The sequence below is a fragment of the Indicator indicator genome, unplaced genomic scaffold (assembly GCF_027791375.1).
Source record: "Indicator indicator isolate 239-I01 unplaced genomic scaffold, UM_Iind_1.1 iindUn_scaffold_57, whole genome shotgun sequence".
Classification (NCBI taxonomy): domain Eukaryota; kingdom Metazoa; phylum Chordata; class Aves; order Piciformes; family Indicatoridae; genus Indicator; species Indicator indicator.
The window spans coordinates 271,778-287,372 of record NW_026539190.1 but is presented as its reverse complement, the minus strand read 5'-3'; the positions used below and the strand labels follow the sequence as shown (position 1 = coordinate 287,372).

The 15,595-nt window shown below is 52.2% G+C and overlaps 1 protein-coding gene across 3 annotated transcripts in view; it reads left to right on the top strand.

The window, feature by feature from the left end:
* The first annotated feature begins 883 nt into the window (after nt 1-883).
* The window catches only part of NEDD4L (NEDD4 like E3 ubiquitin protein ligase), a 48,584-nt gene continuing 33,872 nt past the window's right edge, over nt 884-15,595 (top strand). For all 3 annotated transcript variants that reach the window (XM_054398478.1, XM_054398479.1, XM_054398477.1), the window contains exon 1: nt 884-935. The gene's annotated coding sequence lies outside the window, so the exon portion shown is untranslated. The remainder of the gene's footprint in view (nt 936-15,595) is intronic.

Here is a 15,595-nt window from a genome sequence, read left to right as displayed (position 1 = left end):
ACAAAAACTCTGTTGCTGGGAACGTTTTTCCAAAGGAGGAGGAGGAGTTAATTGCAGCACAGCTGCAGCTCTCCCAGGAGGAGGCTAGGTAGAGTTTCAAGGGTTTAAATATCTAATCTGGAACAGCTGCCTGAGAAAAGATGTCCTTGTAGGCTGTCACAAATGGGGACTTGTCATGGGCAAGGTCCCAACACTTACCTGTCCCAGAGCCTGGGGCCTCCTGTGGGATGTTTGACAAAGCCAAAGTTTGCCTCTTTGCCCCAGTGAGGACTGGCACTGCCCCCGGGTCAGAAAGTGAAAGTAATGCAGAGGGTTAAATGATTGGAGCAGCAGCCAGCCCAGAGCGGGGCCTGCCGCTGCTCCAAGCACTGCTGCAAGCTGTGCAGCTCCAGTTCATCAATCCTGGGTACCAAAGCTGGAGCTGCAGATCTCTGCACCGACAGCAACACAGAGCAGAGCTGCAGCAGAAGCTCAACCAGGTCTCAGGTGGACAATTCTTACCAAGCAGCTGGGCTGGAGGAAAAGGAGCAGAGCCTAGCACCCGAGGCTCAGCCCTGCACAGAGATGCTCCTCTGGGGGGGTTGCACCCTCACCCTGGCTGTCTCTGCCCTGCAGGAGCTGTTCAGCTTGGTTTGAGTAGAGCTGCTCTGGGAAGAGAAGTGCAGTAGCTGTCCTGCATGGAGCACAGCAAGGGAGAGCTTTTCATGGGGGCTGCCAGGCTACTTCTAGTCATAGGAGCACTTAGAACACGCGTTCCAGTGCTGCAGGTGAAGTGCCTGCAGCCTGCTGGTCCTGTTCTGCTGGCCTAGTTTTTGTCCCCACATTAAGGAGTAGCCATGTTAGCATGTGCCCAAGTGACACCTGCCTGAATTCCCTCCTAGGTGAATCCAACCAACCATCGCCTGCTCTTCGAAGTGTTTGATGAGAACAGACTGGTGAGTACCTCCTCTCCATTGTGTCTTATTAATCACAGAGCTCTGTTACAGCTGATGGAAAAGCAGCACATCTGAAAGGAGTTTTCCGTTTGCTGGTCAGTGTGCCAAGAAATGCAAATAGAGGCATAAAAAGCATCCATTGTGGGGACTAACAGGGCATTAAACACAAGGGCAGCACCCTGCTGGTCCTCCTTAACTCACTGTCCTGACAGTGGAAACCTAGAAGCCTCAACATATACCCTTCCTTAGGCTTCTCCACTGCAAGCCAATGAAGTTCCAACCTTTCTTGTCACTTCCAAAGCAGCTGCTTCCTCCCCAGATAATTTTACTGTTTCTTTCCTGCATCTTGTACTACCTTTGCAGCCTTTTTGGGATGTGGTTACCTGAGTTGCAGCTTGTCCTTGAGAAATGGGTGTGTGAAGGTTTAAGGTCATGGCAAAATAATGCTCTCTGGTACGTTTCGGGTTTGCTGCCTCACAGTGCCCAGCACGTTGGTCAACTTCCTGTGTCTGATGCAGTAGCTCCTCTAGGGGTGTTCCAACACCTCTCTGTTCAGATTGCATAGATCAGGCCTTCACAGACAGCTGTGGAGTGCCACTGGCATCCTGGACACATCGGGTTCAATGTGCCGGCGAAGTGGCAGGCTGGCAGAGTGACTCTTCTTGGGTCTGTCGTTTGAAAACCCTAACAAAGTGCCTTTGTGAGATCAGGTGTTAATGTTTGGTTGGTTGCTTTGTGAGGCTGTTGTGAAGATCCTTCCACCTGAAAAAGCCAGTATGGAGACATTGGTCTTCAAAAGTCAGCCTTTTCCTCTGTCTGCCTGTCGAATACAGAGCAAATTAGAGCACACAAGGACTTGGAGCCCAGTGATTCTCTCTTCTTTAGGAGGAAGCAAACTGGTAAATCTGCACGGTGTGCGTTTGGAGTGGGCTGAACCTGAGCTTATTTATGACATGGCAGTGATCGCAGTGACCGCTTGCACTGCTGCAACTGCCCAGTGCCTTCAGAACTGAAAGGAGACCCTTGGTCAGTTCTTGCTGGCTCTTGGGTGCTCTGCCATGGCCAGCTGGGACAGGCAGTGCTGAAGCAGCCATGATGTACCCTAACTGGAAGGCAGAGCGTGTGAGCAGGGCGTGGGCTGTGCCATGTGCCCGGGGGCCTGGCCAGGCAGGCTTGCAGTGGCAGGGAGGGCAGAGGCGTCGCTCTGGCTGGTGGAGGACAGTGGCATGTGCAGGGCGTCCCTGTGTGACAGTAACACAGTCCAGAGAGAACTGTGAGCAGTGACAGCTGAGAGAGGACACTTTTGGTGTGCTCGTTTCTGATCCTGCAGTCTGTGTGCAGGCCTGGCCTCACATTGGCCACTGCTTGTGGTCCTACCTCAGGCTGCCCTTGGTCCTCAGAACCCCCTTGGCAAGGCAGCAGCCTGCGGGTGAGGAGCTCCTTCACCTCAGAGTGTTCTGAGCTTCTGACAAAGCACATACGGTGGGGCTGCAGAGCAGCAGAGTTCTGCCAGCCAGCGTTTACAGAGTGAGGAGACACTGAACTGAGCATTTGGGCTGTGCTCTGAAGTACTCACTGTCAGTACCTGCGTGGGTTCTGCTGTAAGAACTCCATTTTTGCCTCATGTTCCCAGACTAGCAAAGCATTTCCTTCCCTTTCTATCCCAAATCAAAGGAGCCTGCGTGATGCAAGCTGCTGCTGCTTCGGCACAAAGAGAGTGTGTCCTTGGGCAGTGTTTATTCTGCAGGAAGAGAGAAATGCTATCAGCACCTATGCTTCCACAAGGCCATCTCCAGCACTGGGGCTGTCTGGAAGCTGTTCATGTTTTCCTTCTTGGCTGGCAGTCCACTGAAAACAATAGGGGACTGTGCTGTCTGCTGGCAGCTTTATCCCTCCAGGCTTCCATTTCTCCTCTGATTGGTCACTTTCTGTCTTTTGAAAGCAAGCTGCTGGCAAACAGGGGCTCAAATGTCCAGAGAGAGCACTGACCCTGCACCTCCCAGTGTTCGGCACCGCTGACACCATTCTGCTTTCGAGTCTTCACGGTGCCAATGCCCATGCAGTGAAATGAAGCTGCACTGTGTGCCAGCCTTAGTGCCTGCCCTGGGCGTGCTGACAAGGGCCGTTGTGAGCTCACTTCAGATGTGAGTATCCTCAGGCTGCTCTGCCTGGCAGCAGAGCTGAGTTAGGGAGTTTCTCTGTGCTTGTGTCCTGTCTGTGCTGCTGCAGAGGGCTGGCGGCTCCCGGGGAGCATAACTGTGCTCTGTGCTGGTGACACTGGCGACTCTGCTGGTGCTCTGGCTGGAGGCTGGCCAGCACTGGGCAGTGTTTGTGCAGTGTTTGAGACCGGTTGGTACCAAGAGACATGCAGCACCCCTTGCCGGCTTTTCTTCCTCCTTGCTGCCTGGTAAAACGGAAAACTCCTTTGTCTTCTGCCATCTTGCGCACCACTGGTGGTTCTGTGTGAGGAATCTTTGCCATGTGTCCAGCTGCTTTGCCTGCCGTGGTTCTGGTCACGCAGGGGGACTGTGCAGGGCAGGGCAGGCTGTGCCGTGTGTGCCGGGACAGCGTGGTGGCTTTGGAGGCGAGAAGTTGCGCTTAATGGCGTGAGGAGCAGAGTTAAAATGGAAAGCACAGCCGTGCTGTACTGGTGCTCTGCCACGACAGCCTGGTGCCACACCACAGCGGAGCGTTAGCTGGGAATAGTTGCTTTCATCTGCATGTGAGTTAAACTTTTCAGGCTGCCTGGAGGTGGTTTGGCTGCAGCGGAGTTTCTGCGCGCGCCGCGGGTTAAATTTATAGCACTGCCGAGCGCTCGCTGCCGCGGTCGGCCGGGAGCTCTCCCGCTGGGGCCGCTCTGCGCTGATGGAAAAGGAGCAGCTGTGAAGGTGCCGTTTCAGGCTCTCGCTGGCATTACAAAAAAAAAAAAAAAAAAAAAAAAAAAGAAACAACAAACCCCCACCAGCTCCCACCGGAGAGGGGGAAGCAGGCCACGTGACTCCCGCCATCCTACCCTATGTCACAGTGTGTAGGAGCCCGACCGCTCTCACCCAATCATGCCTGGAATGCTGCTTGCCACTTGGGCTATTTCTGCTATCTGTCGCTATCAGGGCTGCAGTGCTAACAGTTTGGCAGATGGGACACTTTTTCTCGGAGTTTATGTCTTTGGTTTTTAACTCCTGGCAGTGCCTGAATTGTTGCTGTTCTCCCTCTCCTTCTTTCCTCTCTGTAAAACCATGGCCCATCGGCTGCGGTTTCATTTTGGCTCTGGGCGAAGCAACACAGCCCCCGAATCGGAGATCCTGGACCGGGAGAGAGAAGATGAATTTTTTATGGCATTCCACACTCTGCCGAGAAGGAGCAGCCCTCACGCCTTCTCCCGCCACGCAGCAGATTATGGTGGTGGTGGGGACTTGCAAGAAGTGAGCTCCTTGAAAAGGAGCACATCCATGTTTATTCCCCAGCTGCTGCACAGCATTGATGCGCGTCCGACGCGGAGCTCCTCCATGCAGATCTCTCTTCAGCGCAAAGCTGCCAATGGCTGCGTGGACGAGTGCGCAGCACCAGGGGCTCTGGAGGAGACGCTGCCCGGCCAGCCCTGGGGCAGTCCAGAGCACCATGCATCCCCTGGGGGAAACCAGTCATCTTCTCCCAGCGCTCCTGAGGTGTCTCTGGAGAGCTCTGCAGAGCTGGAGCAACAGGTGAATGGAACTCCCTGCTGCAATTGCAGAGTGTTCTGTGCTGTTCCTTCCAACAACCAGAGCCAGGAGGCTTCCTCAGATGCCCAAGGAGGTGAGGTGAATGAAGCAGCGTTGGGCTTGAACATAAGCGGCGTGAGGATTCAGCATCGGGCTTCAAGTGCAGATGTGCCTCAGGTTACTCTCCTGCCCTTTGGTGCTGAGGCTCAGGACAGTGCTCCCAGCCCTGAACCCCGGCGCTGGTCCCTGCAGCATGTGCCAGATGTGTCAGCAAATTCAGGGAAAAAGTTCCTTGTTCTCCAGTTACAGCAGCCCCAGGCGAGCGACACAGGTGCGGGGGGCGAATACAACTTCGGATTTACCGGCACGAAAGGGGACAGGTTGGTCAGGTTCCCTCGGATCCGGCTGGAGCGGAGCACGTCCTACCCCGTGCAGCCGCCAGCAGAAGGGACCAGCCCTGCAGGGGATGGACGGAGCTCGGAGCCGCACGGAACCCCTCCCAACGGGGCAGAGGTCTCTAGAAGCAACTCGGTAGAACGGATTCCTCAAGGGCATGGGTGCTTGTTTAAAATCAGACCAGATCAAAAGACAAGGCAGCAGCACTTCAGAATTCTTGTCACCCGTGGTCCCGAGGAACAAAATCGGGGTGTTGGTACAGAGGGTCTTGGCACCGCTGGTCCCACGGCAGCCAGCGCCGCAGTAAGTACGATGCCGAGCGTGCTCTGCTAGTAAAACACAGACAAAAGCTTCTGGGCTCGAGGCTGCTGAAGCTCTGCCATTGTTAGTGCTAGAACGTTCTGCGTTTCTCTGGAGCAAGCCACCAATCATCTCTGTTTCTAACCTAATGCAGCTTTGCCCTCAGTTGTGATACATGCAGGGTAATATTTTGAGATCCTAATGTCACACGTGTCTCTCGGTCCGGTCTTATGTCAGCTGGAAAGACTGTTAGAAATCAGAGCATTCAAATGGCCAATGGACTGCTTGTGGCTGAGGCCTTGCCATCTGAGGAGTCCCTCCTGCACTCTTGGGTTTAGAGGGCACCAAAGGGTTTGGTCTTCAGTGTAATGTATACACGCGTGCCTCTGCACAACTTCAGGCTGTGTGTTGTGATGCAGTAGTAGCTGAGGCTGGAGAAATCTCACCATAATTCCAGTCACAGTGTACTGGCTTAGCTAAGGAACCAAGTTAGGAAAAAAATAACCTCATAGTAATTTTGGTGGTGGTGGGTTTTGCCTTCTGGAAATGAAAGACGTTTCGGTTTGTGTGTACAAGTCCCAGTCAAACCAGTGCTGGAGTGGCTTGGCACAGCCTGGCAAAGCCTCTCGTTGTTTGTGCTTGATTGGCTCAGGAGGGCAGATTCCCTCTGGCTGTCCTTTGTTCTAATGGGAAAGGATTGATGGTTTCTGCTTGTGAGCCTCTTTGCAAAGGCCCAAGAAGGAATGAAGCGTAAGGGTTTAGATTAGTCACTTGCCTAAATTGCTGTGCTGTGCAATTCAACACTGCCCACTTGAGTTCCTGAGCTCAGTGCTGCTGTATATAGACCAGGGACTGCTCTGCTCCAGCTGTGAGAGCAGATTCACTGGAGCAGACTTTGGTCTCCATGGCTGGGGGGTTCTTGTCCTGCACGTTCCTTCTCCTCCATCCTTTCGCAGCACAAAGGCTGCTGTAGGCTATGAGGCTGTAGGGTGACTGCATCTGCCCTCAGCCAAAACTGGTGGTCCCCAGATACTTCTGAATAGCTCTTTTAGCTCAGCAAGTTGGTGTCCCTAGGCTTTGGTTTAGAAAAGTGAAAATGACCTTGCAGCACAGGTTTGGTTTTGGTCTCTGTAAGCCAGCAGTTTGGTCCAGCAGTGTTTAATATCGTTCCTGCCAGCCCCGGAGTATTTCAGCAGGGGAACCTGGAAAGCAGAAACTTCACTGATTTTATTTCTTCACTTCACCTTTCATGTCTGCAGCACATTGTCAATTGATCTCACACTGAAAAGGAGATCTGAATCTCATATGGAAAACAAAATGGGAAGGTAAGGTCTGATTTTCCCTTTGCTAGTCGGTGTCCCTTGTTCCTTTCCAATAATAGCTGTGCAGGGAGACCCACCATAACCCATGATCTAAGTCACTGGGATGTTAAACCCAGGACAAAGACAGCAGAGGTGTCCAGGTCTGTGCTGCTTGCACAGCCTGGTCCTGCTGCCTTTGCAGCACTTCCTCTTCTCCTAAAGGATCTCCCCCCAGGTCACCCCTTTGATCCTGCTTGCAGCAGTGATTCACAGGACAGGCACAGTCAGTGTTTCCAGAGGAGAATTAGGGAATTTATTCCTATGTGCTGCAGGGACCATGTGAAATCAATTTAGCCAGCTATGAGGCATGGCAGCCACCGAGGCGCTTGGGCCAGATGGCACTGGCATGCTTGGTGCAGAGAGCTTCAGAGAGCAGGAATGCATGGAACTGAGCACTTCTGTGGCCTGCTGTCGGGTTTGTAGGGGCCTCAGGAGCACTGCGGGGAGAGGTGGGTGGCTGGCAAGAGGCCCTCGGAGTGTGGGGGCTGCAAGGTGAGAGCGTGGCTTTGTTTTGGCTACACATCAAACGCTCTGCAGTAAGGTGTTCCTCCTCTGTCCCACAGAAGTGTCTTTGGAGGACCACTGGTGTGAGTATGGGTACGCCTGAAGCCTTGGCTGAGCTGAGGGGAGGAGGTGCTGTGTTACTTCTGCACTCCAGCTCCTCACGTTTGTGTGTCTGTGATTGATACAGGGCCTGGGGCTGCACGCAGCAGCTGCTGCAGCCGTATTTATCTTGAGTGAAAACATTCGAGCGGGCGTCTGCTGTCCTCCTGCTCTCAAGTGTTTATGACCTTTCAAATATCTTCTGTTTTAGACAAGCCTTTTGGGGCAAGCAGGATGTATTTCATTACAAGCCATTCTAAAATCTCGAGTACAGCATGAGCTTATGTCCAGTGGTGGGAAATTGGATGTGGAAGCCTTGTTACAAATTGTTCTGAGGGCTCCTGTCATGTCTGTAAGGCAACAGGATGTGCTGAGTGTGTACAGGCTGGGGCATGTAACAAACACCCACATTGTTTATAGTTTGGGGGCTGTATTTGTGGGAAAGGCTTCAAAAATCTCCTGGATTGGACAACTGTTGGAGAGACCTGACAAAGGCCTCTTTGTGGGGAGAGAACACGACGTGTCCTCACGGCGTTGCAGGAGTAGTGCTGGATTCGAGTTAGCTGAGGCAAACAGCAGCTCTGGGTTCGGCAGAGATACATCGCTCGCAGCTTGGCTTGTAGTTTCCTTTCTTTAGAAATAACTTGAGAGTAAATACTGCTGTGAAAGTGCAGAAAATCTGCTTATGCTCCTAAGATACCAGCTGGGGCCTGCAGAGCCAAGAAACAGGCTCCTTTTGCTCAAGAGGATATATGCTCCTGAATCACCATTAGCTGGCAAAGCCTGCCCTGCAAGAAGCAAAAGCAAGTGAGATAAATGTCATGGTTTGCAGGCCTTTGAATTTGTAGAAAGCTGCTGCTGGCCCCATCTTCAGGCTGTATTTCTATCCTGGTGTTTTCTTTCCTCATCCACTTGTTTCAGATTTCTATGCTGCCTTGGATGCAGTGGGCTGGAAGAGCAGAGCTGCTTAGCTAGCTGTCCCAGCCTGTGCCCTGGCCCAGCTCTCTCCAGCATGTAGCCATTTCCTAAGCCTGCATTTCTAAAGCACATACCCTGGGGTGGCAATTAGAAAGGGCAGTGCGAGAGTAACATTGGTCTGGGTTTTCAGCAGTATGTCTTGCAAAATGAGACACATTTTGGTTAGTATAAAATTAAATTCCGGGTTGAATCGTCTGGGGTTTTGTTTTAGTACCTAAACCGATCCACTTAATAAGAATTTTTTTTTTTTTTTATTCCTTCATCAGTGGAAAGTCTGAAAGTCTTCCGTGAGGTGGTGTTGAGACACCAAAGGGTTTGTGTTGCTGATCAGCACCAAAAAAAAAAAAAACATTGATAGGAATTTTTTAAGGATGAAATAAAGCAAAAACCTACTTCCCCCCAGTTTCAAATAATGACTGCCAGAGTTTATTTATCCAGGTTAGTTAATGCAGTCCACAGAGAGACCTTAATTGTGTCTAAGTTTGCTGCTCTTGACCACCATGGCTGTGGTCACTCACCAACCCTTCCATCCCCAGTGTACAGCACTTCATTCAGCCTCACTCCTCATCTCTAACTGGCCCCCATGCTGGGACTTCCTTAGGGTGTGAGCTGGTCTGAAACTGTGCCTGACCTGGAAGAGAGGCTTCGTTGCTTCTCCTACAACTTCTGAACCAAGCCTGGGTGTCCAAGAACTCCAGAGAATAAACAGAAGTGGTACAAACACTGTTCCCTAGAACTTGGATATAACTGTGATGCTTTGTCATGTGGATGGTGATGTGCATTAGCCCCAGCAGGCTGCTATCCCTTAGCATCCTGCAGCTTCCACTGAGTGTGGTACAGATCAAGGAAAGACAAAGCCTTTCCAGTTTATTTGATAGGCTTCTGTGTATCAGGGCCATCTCTGGGAGCATCTGGAGCTCTTCCAGAGCAGGCAGAAGCCGTGTCAGGAGGCAGTGTTTGCTCCAGGCCTTTGTGAGGACAGCTGCCTCGGTGCCACTCACCTGCACACGGACAGGGGTAGCCAGTGCTGGGGCAGTGCTGCCACACAGGGCTCACACTGCACGGGGACTGCAGCTTGTGCACTGCTCGTGGCTGTTGGGAGACCTGCTGCAGGGCCTGCTGCCTGGGCTCTGTCAGGCATTTCTAGCACATCGTTGGTGTGGTCCTTAGCAGGCTGTTTAAAACAGCTCAAGTAAGCAGTGCTGTGAATTTCCTGCCTCTCCACTCACTGTACAAGGAGTGCAGATGCCTATCTGGAAAGCCTCTCTTCTGTGCAGATAAGACTTTGACATCTGCAGGTAGAGGTGATGGATTCCATCCCTCGAGTCTGCTGAGGTTGTCTGTCGAGGACAAAATCAGTTCCCCTTCCCTCCTCTCTCCTGCACAAGCCCACCTGAAGTGATTTCCCTGACCACAATAGGCTGTGCCTAGAGATTGCCATCCCTGTCCTCCTCTTCTGTTGAGGGATCATGATAGTTTCCCCCCTTGCCCTGTTGAGTTTTCCCCCTCTCTTCACAAGCCATCCATCAGCCTGCACACCAGTGCTTGGGTCCTGGAAGGGCAGGCTGTCCTGTTCAGACGCCTGCAGAGCAGAAGCTGACTTTGCAAGAAGGAAAGTACCAAGGACCAGACTCACTGCTGTGTCTTTTCCTTTCTTCCTGTGAGTGGAGGACAGAGGAGGCTGCAAGTAGAGTGAATTAGCTTGCAAAATCACAGAAGGTCACGTTTTGGGAGAGTTAGGGACTGGCAGTGCTGTCCTTGCCTGGTCCCTGCACCTTCTCAGACCTCCCTGGGAAGCAATTCTGAACCTCACTAGGCTTCACTGATAAGTGTTTTTTACCCTGAGAGCTGAGTCCTTTGGCGTTTCTCTGCAAAAAAACCAGGATACAGCCTTGAGCAGAAGAGCTGGAAATAACATCAGCCTTTTACTAGCAGTAATAAAGCCTTTGCTGCTGCCTGGAAAAATGGTGTGCTGCAGCTGGGTACAGAGCCACCTGCACCGCCACCCTGGGGCCCTCGCTTTATAGTGGAAATGCTGACACAGGCCAGAGCCAGCAGTGCTGCCTGCTGCCCAGTCCTTCTGGTGAGCAGGGCTGTTGGGTGAAGGAGAGCGTGGGCATGGGCATGCCTGATGGCTCTCCTTGCTCTAGAAGCTGTTCTGATTCCCACCCTGTCCTGGTTGCTTCGTGTCTAGACTTGATCTCGTGGCTGAATGTATCACTGTGTACATTCACCTGAAACCTGTTGCTTTTGTTGGGCTTCCATCTAACAGGATGGCATTGGCAGCCTCTGAGGGTCAGCAGCTGGGTGCAGAAAAGACATGAAAGCCTTAATAAAGGCAGCTGTGTGACCATGAAGGCTTCTGTCTCCAAAAAGAATGAATAAATAAGAAGGAAAAGACTCCCTTTTGCTCTGTCCAGATCCTCTGATGCTGTAACCCTGTGTCCTGTGTGTGTGGGGCGGGCTCATGCTGCAGCTGAGGCCCAGGCATCACCACTGCTAACACCCTTCCAGTTTGCAGGTCTGGCATCTGCTGACTCTGAGCCTGGGCCAAAGTGAAAGGCAGAAGGAAAATTTGCTTCTGATTAGCTGGGTTGTGCAAATAAAGCCCCAGTGCACTGCACACTGGGTGTCAGTTCAGTTCCTTGGCTGTGCTGTCTGTGCTTTAGAGGAGAGATTATAAACTTGGAAGGTGGGGGGGGTTATCTCCAGTGAAAAAGATTCAGCTCTGCCTCTCTCAGCTGCCCTTCTTTTCTCTTACTTGCTGAAGTCTGGTATTCTTAATCCAACCATACAGAGGTTTTTAATGGCAAAGAAAAACTCAGAGTCACTGTTGGAAGAAATAAGGCAGCAGGAACTACTCCTTCAGTATGCAGCAGCTTGCTGGACACACATAAGCATGAAAATCTGGAGGATGGTGTTCATCAGACAGAGAAAATCCTTTCAAACAAAGTGTTGGAGGCTGATAACAATCTTAGAGAAAGTTACAGCCTAGATCTTACCTCAAGTGAGTGTTAAGCAGCAGAGGTCAGTTATTTTTAAAAGCAAAACCTTTCTTGCCTTTTAAAGTTATTTCTACTCCCTATCCTGTAGGTAAAGCCCTCAGCACATCAAGTTGTGGAAACAGCAATATTATTTGAAGGGCTTAGGGTAAATCACAGCTAGCTAAAATAGTTCTGCTGCTAAAGAAAGTGTCAGGCTTGACAAAGCTAAGAACTGCCCCCGTTGTTTTGCACATCATCTGGGCAGGGGCAAAGCCCTCTGCTTTCAGTGCTGCACAGTCCTCACTCAGCACTGAAAGCTGGGCTACAGATCTACTGAGCACTGAGGTCTGCCTCAGGCATGGCTTGAGGCTCACAGCCTTGTACAGCATAAGGCATTCCTGTGCTTCACAGCCGGGGAGGGTGCAAATGAGCCTGGCTCTTGGAGCTGAGCAGGAGCCCCCCGGGCAGCACTGGGAGCTGTGCAGCCTAAGGCTGGAGGATGCCACGGCTGTTACCAACGCTGCAAGTGTTTTTAGCAGCTCTCTTGGGGAGCGCTTGCCAACACACTGAGCTTGCTCTGAACAGCAGGGAGCTGTGCTTGCTGGAGGTGATGGTGGTGGCTTTGGGAGGCAGCCTGGGGACTGTAGCAGCCTGCTTCCTCACAGTCAGCCAGGACCTGGGCAGACGCACGAAAGCTTTGCGCAGTCCCCAGGGCACACGAACCAAGCTCCAGCTCTGAGCAGTTGTACCTATTGCTGTGGCTTACAGCACTTGTGACGTTGCCAGCTTTCCCCACGTGCCTCCACACATCCTGGCACTCACCTTGTGCCACTGTGGGGAGAGGCACAGCACTAGGCTGCTCTGCCCCACAGGCCAGGATCAGACCTGCTGAATGCAAAACAGGTGGCGAGGAGAAGAGGCAGGGATGGTCTCCAGCACAAAACTGATTTCTGCTGCTGTGCACTCAAGTGTTCAGTGAGATAGCAAAAGGATCTGTGCTGGATCTGCTAGGAGCTCCAGCAATATGAGATTTCAACTGCTTTGTGTGGTCTGAAGGTCCATGGCCAAATCCTGAACTCTCCAGAGGTGTTGGGAGTTCTGCCACTGACTTTGGTATGATGGAAGATGCAGTCATGAACTTCCTTTTACTCTGTTCTTACTGTAGTAGTAAGTACTGTAGTAGTAAGTACTGTAGTAGTAAGTACTGTAGTACTACTGCTGTAGTAGTTCCAAAGGCTGCAGCTTAACAGCTCTGCTAAGGTAAAGGGAAGCTTCTCAGCCTGGCTACTCAGAGGTCATTTGGCTGCAGCTGCGGCCCACACTTAAGTGTTACTCTATGTGTAAGCACATCTGTGTGAGGGAGCTCTACAGACCACCTCCTGCCTTTCCTACAGGCAGCATGAGCCTGTAAGAGGTGTTTGCAGGCAGGCTGGCTGTGGGAGCCTGCATACTCACCGTGCACAGCCCCGGATGGTTTCACACCTGTCAGGATCAGCACTGGTTACTGACTGCTTTGCTCTCTGCCCTGCAACCATTCACTGGCAAGCAGGAGCTGGCACTGCAGCTGAGAGGCCCTGTTCCAGGCTGGGGCAGCTCCATGGGACCCACCTCTCCTGTCCCCCACTGTCCAGCACTCTGGCTGTGTCCTGAGCTGCAGCAGAGCTGCCTTGGGCAGATGACAGCAGTTGGGTTTCTGGTGCCAGCCCAAACAGATGCGGGGAGAGGAAGCAGAGAAGAATTTGGTGTTGTCTGTTTGCAGCGCCAGCCCCATTCTCCATGGACCTGCTGTCTGGTTGCCCTGCCCTGTGTTCCCTTCCAAGGGCTCTCTGGGAGCCTGGAGCTGGAGAGTGCCTCGTTGCCTTTTGTTACGTTCCTGAATTTTACAGGGATTAGTGTTTCTGACCAAGCATTGCAGCAAGTATTTCTGGAGTCGTGGCCTTCCTGCTTTTTGTTCTAATCCAGTCTGAAATACAGAAACATCAGCTCCTTGTGCAGAAACTCAGCATACAGACAAAAGAGCTTAGTGGCTGAACAATGAGCACAGCATGGAACAGGCTTTTCCCCATATTCCTTATTTGTCACCCTGGGATGCTCTACTACTGGTTGCCCTGCTGCTTGGGTTTTACTGACTGGAATGGAAATGAGCTATTTAATAACTATTTATCTTGATTTTAGCAAAAGAATTGCCCACCTTGGATAGTTTCCTGTCCTGTGACATGAGCTAGGGCAAGAACATGGATTGTTTGGAGGATTCTTTTGTGTCAGCTTGCCAACTCTCCAAAGGTCCCTTCTGAGGAGTGCTCTAGCAATAGCCTAATTCACCTAACGATCCAAAATACCAGCTAAGAGAGAGGTGCCATTGCTTCTCTGTTCAAAACATACTCCCAGTGGAAACGGGGCTCCTGGGCCTGTCTGGTTTGGAGCTGTACATGTGAAGGACCACTAAGTGAACAACACCTGTTGTCTGTTACCAGCAGGTGCCTCATTTCTCACTTGCAACCTTCATCAGGTCTCAAGGTTCTTGCTCTTGGCAAGCAGAAGAGTGGTTCACTTGTGTCAGCTTTGCCCAGTCTCTTGCCTCCCTGAACACCAGGGCTAGTCAGGGCTGAAGGAACGTGCTTGGTGCTTTGGGAAGCTTTGTCTGATTAAATGTCAGCCGGCTTTCCCCTTTCTCTGCCTCCTGATACCTCCACAGCTCTTTTCTGTGTTACTGCAGTCTTGTTTAGCCTCAGCCTGTGATTGTTCCATCAGCCACATACCTAAGGTACTGCCTCATGGTCCAGGATAAACATGCTGATGGGGCCTGATGTACTGCAAGGGGTGACTCGGAGAAGGTGCTTAGCATGCCCTGGCTGTTCTTAGGACACTCACTTCTTGCTGGGGGTGACCAGAGCTGTCCCAGGAGGCTGGAGCTCTAGCATGTGCTTTTAGCCAGAGGCCTGGTCCCACAGCTTTGCCAAGCCTGGCTGAAGCTGCTGATTCCTAGTGCTGGTGACAAAGATGTGCCATCTGCTGCTGCGGACCGGGAGAGCGTCAAGCTCCAAGGCAAAGGAGCTGTAGCTGGCAGCTGGACACGGCCTCAGGCCCTGCTGGGAAGCGTAACTTGTACAAATGTTAGCTGCTGTTTGCGTGCCCCTGCAGCCAGGGGTGCTGTGCAGAGTTCACCAGGGGTCAGATAAACACCCGGTGCCGTTCCAAGGCTGCCTCTGGGCACCGGCGCACGGTGCGCTGCACGCTCAGGTTACAGCGGGGATCGCTGGGCTGCCGCGGCCTGTTTACAGTGGCGGGGGCCCAAGTGCGTGCTGTGTGCAGCAGGGGGTGGCACAGCACACGCCAGTGCTTGTGGAGGGGGAAACCGGGGGCTTGCTTTCGCCTGCAGTCCTGCTTTGGTGGATTGCTCTGCGCCTTGGAGCGAGGAGGAGGAGTGCAGGAACAGCACTCGGCAACAAAAGGGCATCCCCTCGGTGCAGGGGCGCGTCTGGTGGGGATCCCAAAGTGTGGCTCTTCCGCTGGAACGGTTCTGCACCATCACCATTCGTGCAGTTCTTTGCTTCTGCTCTCTCTGGAGAACGGCAGCGTGCGAGAGCAGAAGGGCTGCAGGGCAGAGCGCCAGGGGTGAGGTGACAGAGCACGCTGTTTGGCTTGCTCACACAGGTGTACGCTGAAGGTATGGCTGTGTTGCTTATGGTAGCGTCCTCTGCTTTCTGAGCTTGTTAAAACAGCAGTGCCTTTGGGGCTGATCTTACCAAAGAAAGGAAATAGGGCTCCTGGCTGGTAGAGTCCCATCCACTTTGGTTCCCGTGGAAGTCACGGACAGCCCTAAGCCTCTCCGTGGTTTCCCCCAGTCAGGTCAGAGTGTCCAGGCAAGACAAGGAAAAGATTGCTGGAGTACTTCTCAAGTGCCTTCTTCAGGAAGCAGCAGGAGGCAGAACCTGCCATTGTAAGAGGTGATGTACATTCTCAGTGTTTGTCACTGCCCTGTGCTGAGCCTTTCAGCATGGTTGCAGGAGCTGTGCACATTCTGCATTCTGGGCTCTTCATGGGTCTCAGCCGCTGCAGTTCCAGGCTATACAATGAGAAGCGGAGCAGCTTTAGAGAGACTATCAATCCCCTTAGCACCTCAGAGCAGTACTTGGCTTTTCTGAGGCTTCTATTTCTTTATTGCTTTCTGCCAAGAAAGCACACACAGAGAAAAATTGATTGTGACAGATGCAGAGTGAAATCCAACAGTCTGAATAGCAGGCTGAGCAGCAGGACAGCACTGAGCAACAGGAAAAGAGGATGAGTCAGTGAGTGAAGAGCAGAAAAGAAATGGTAATAGAGAGAAGACAAGATGCGTG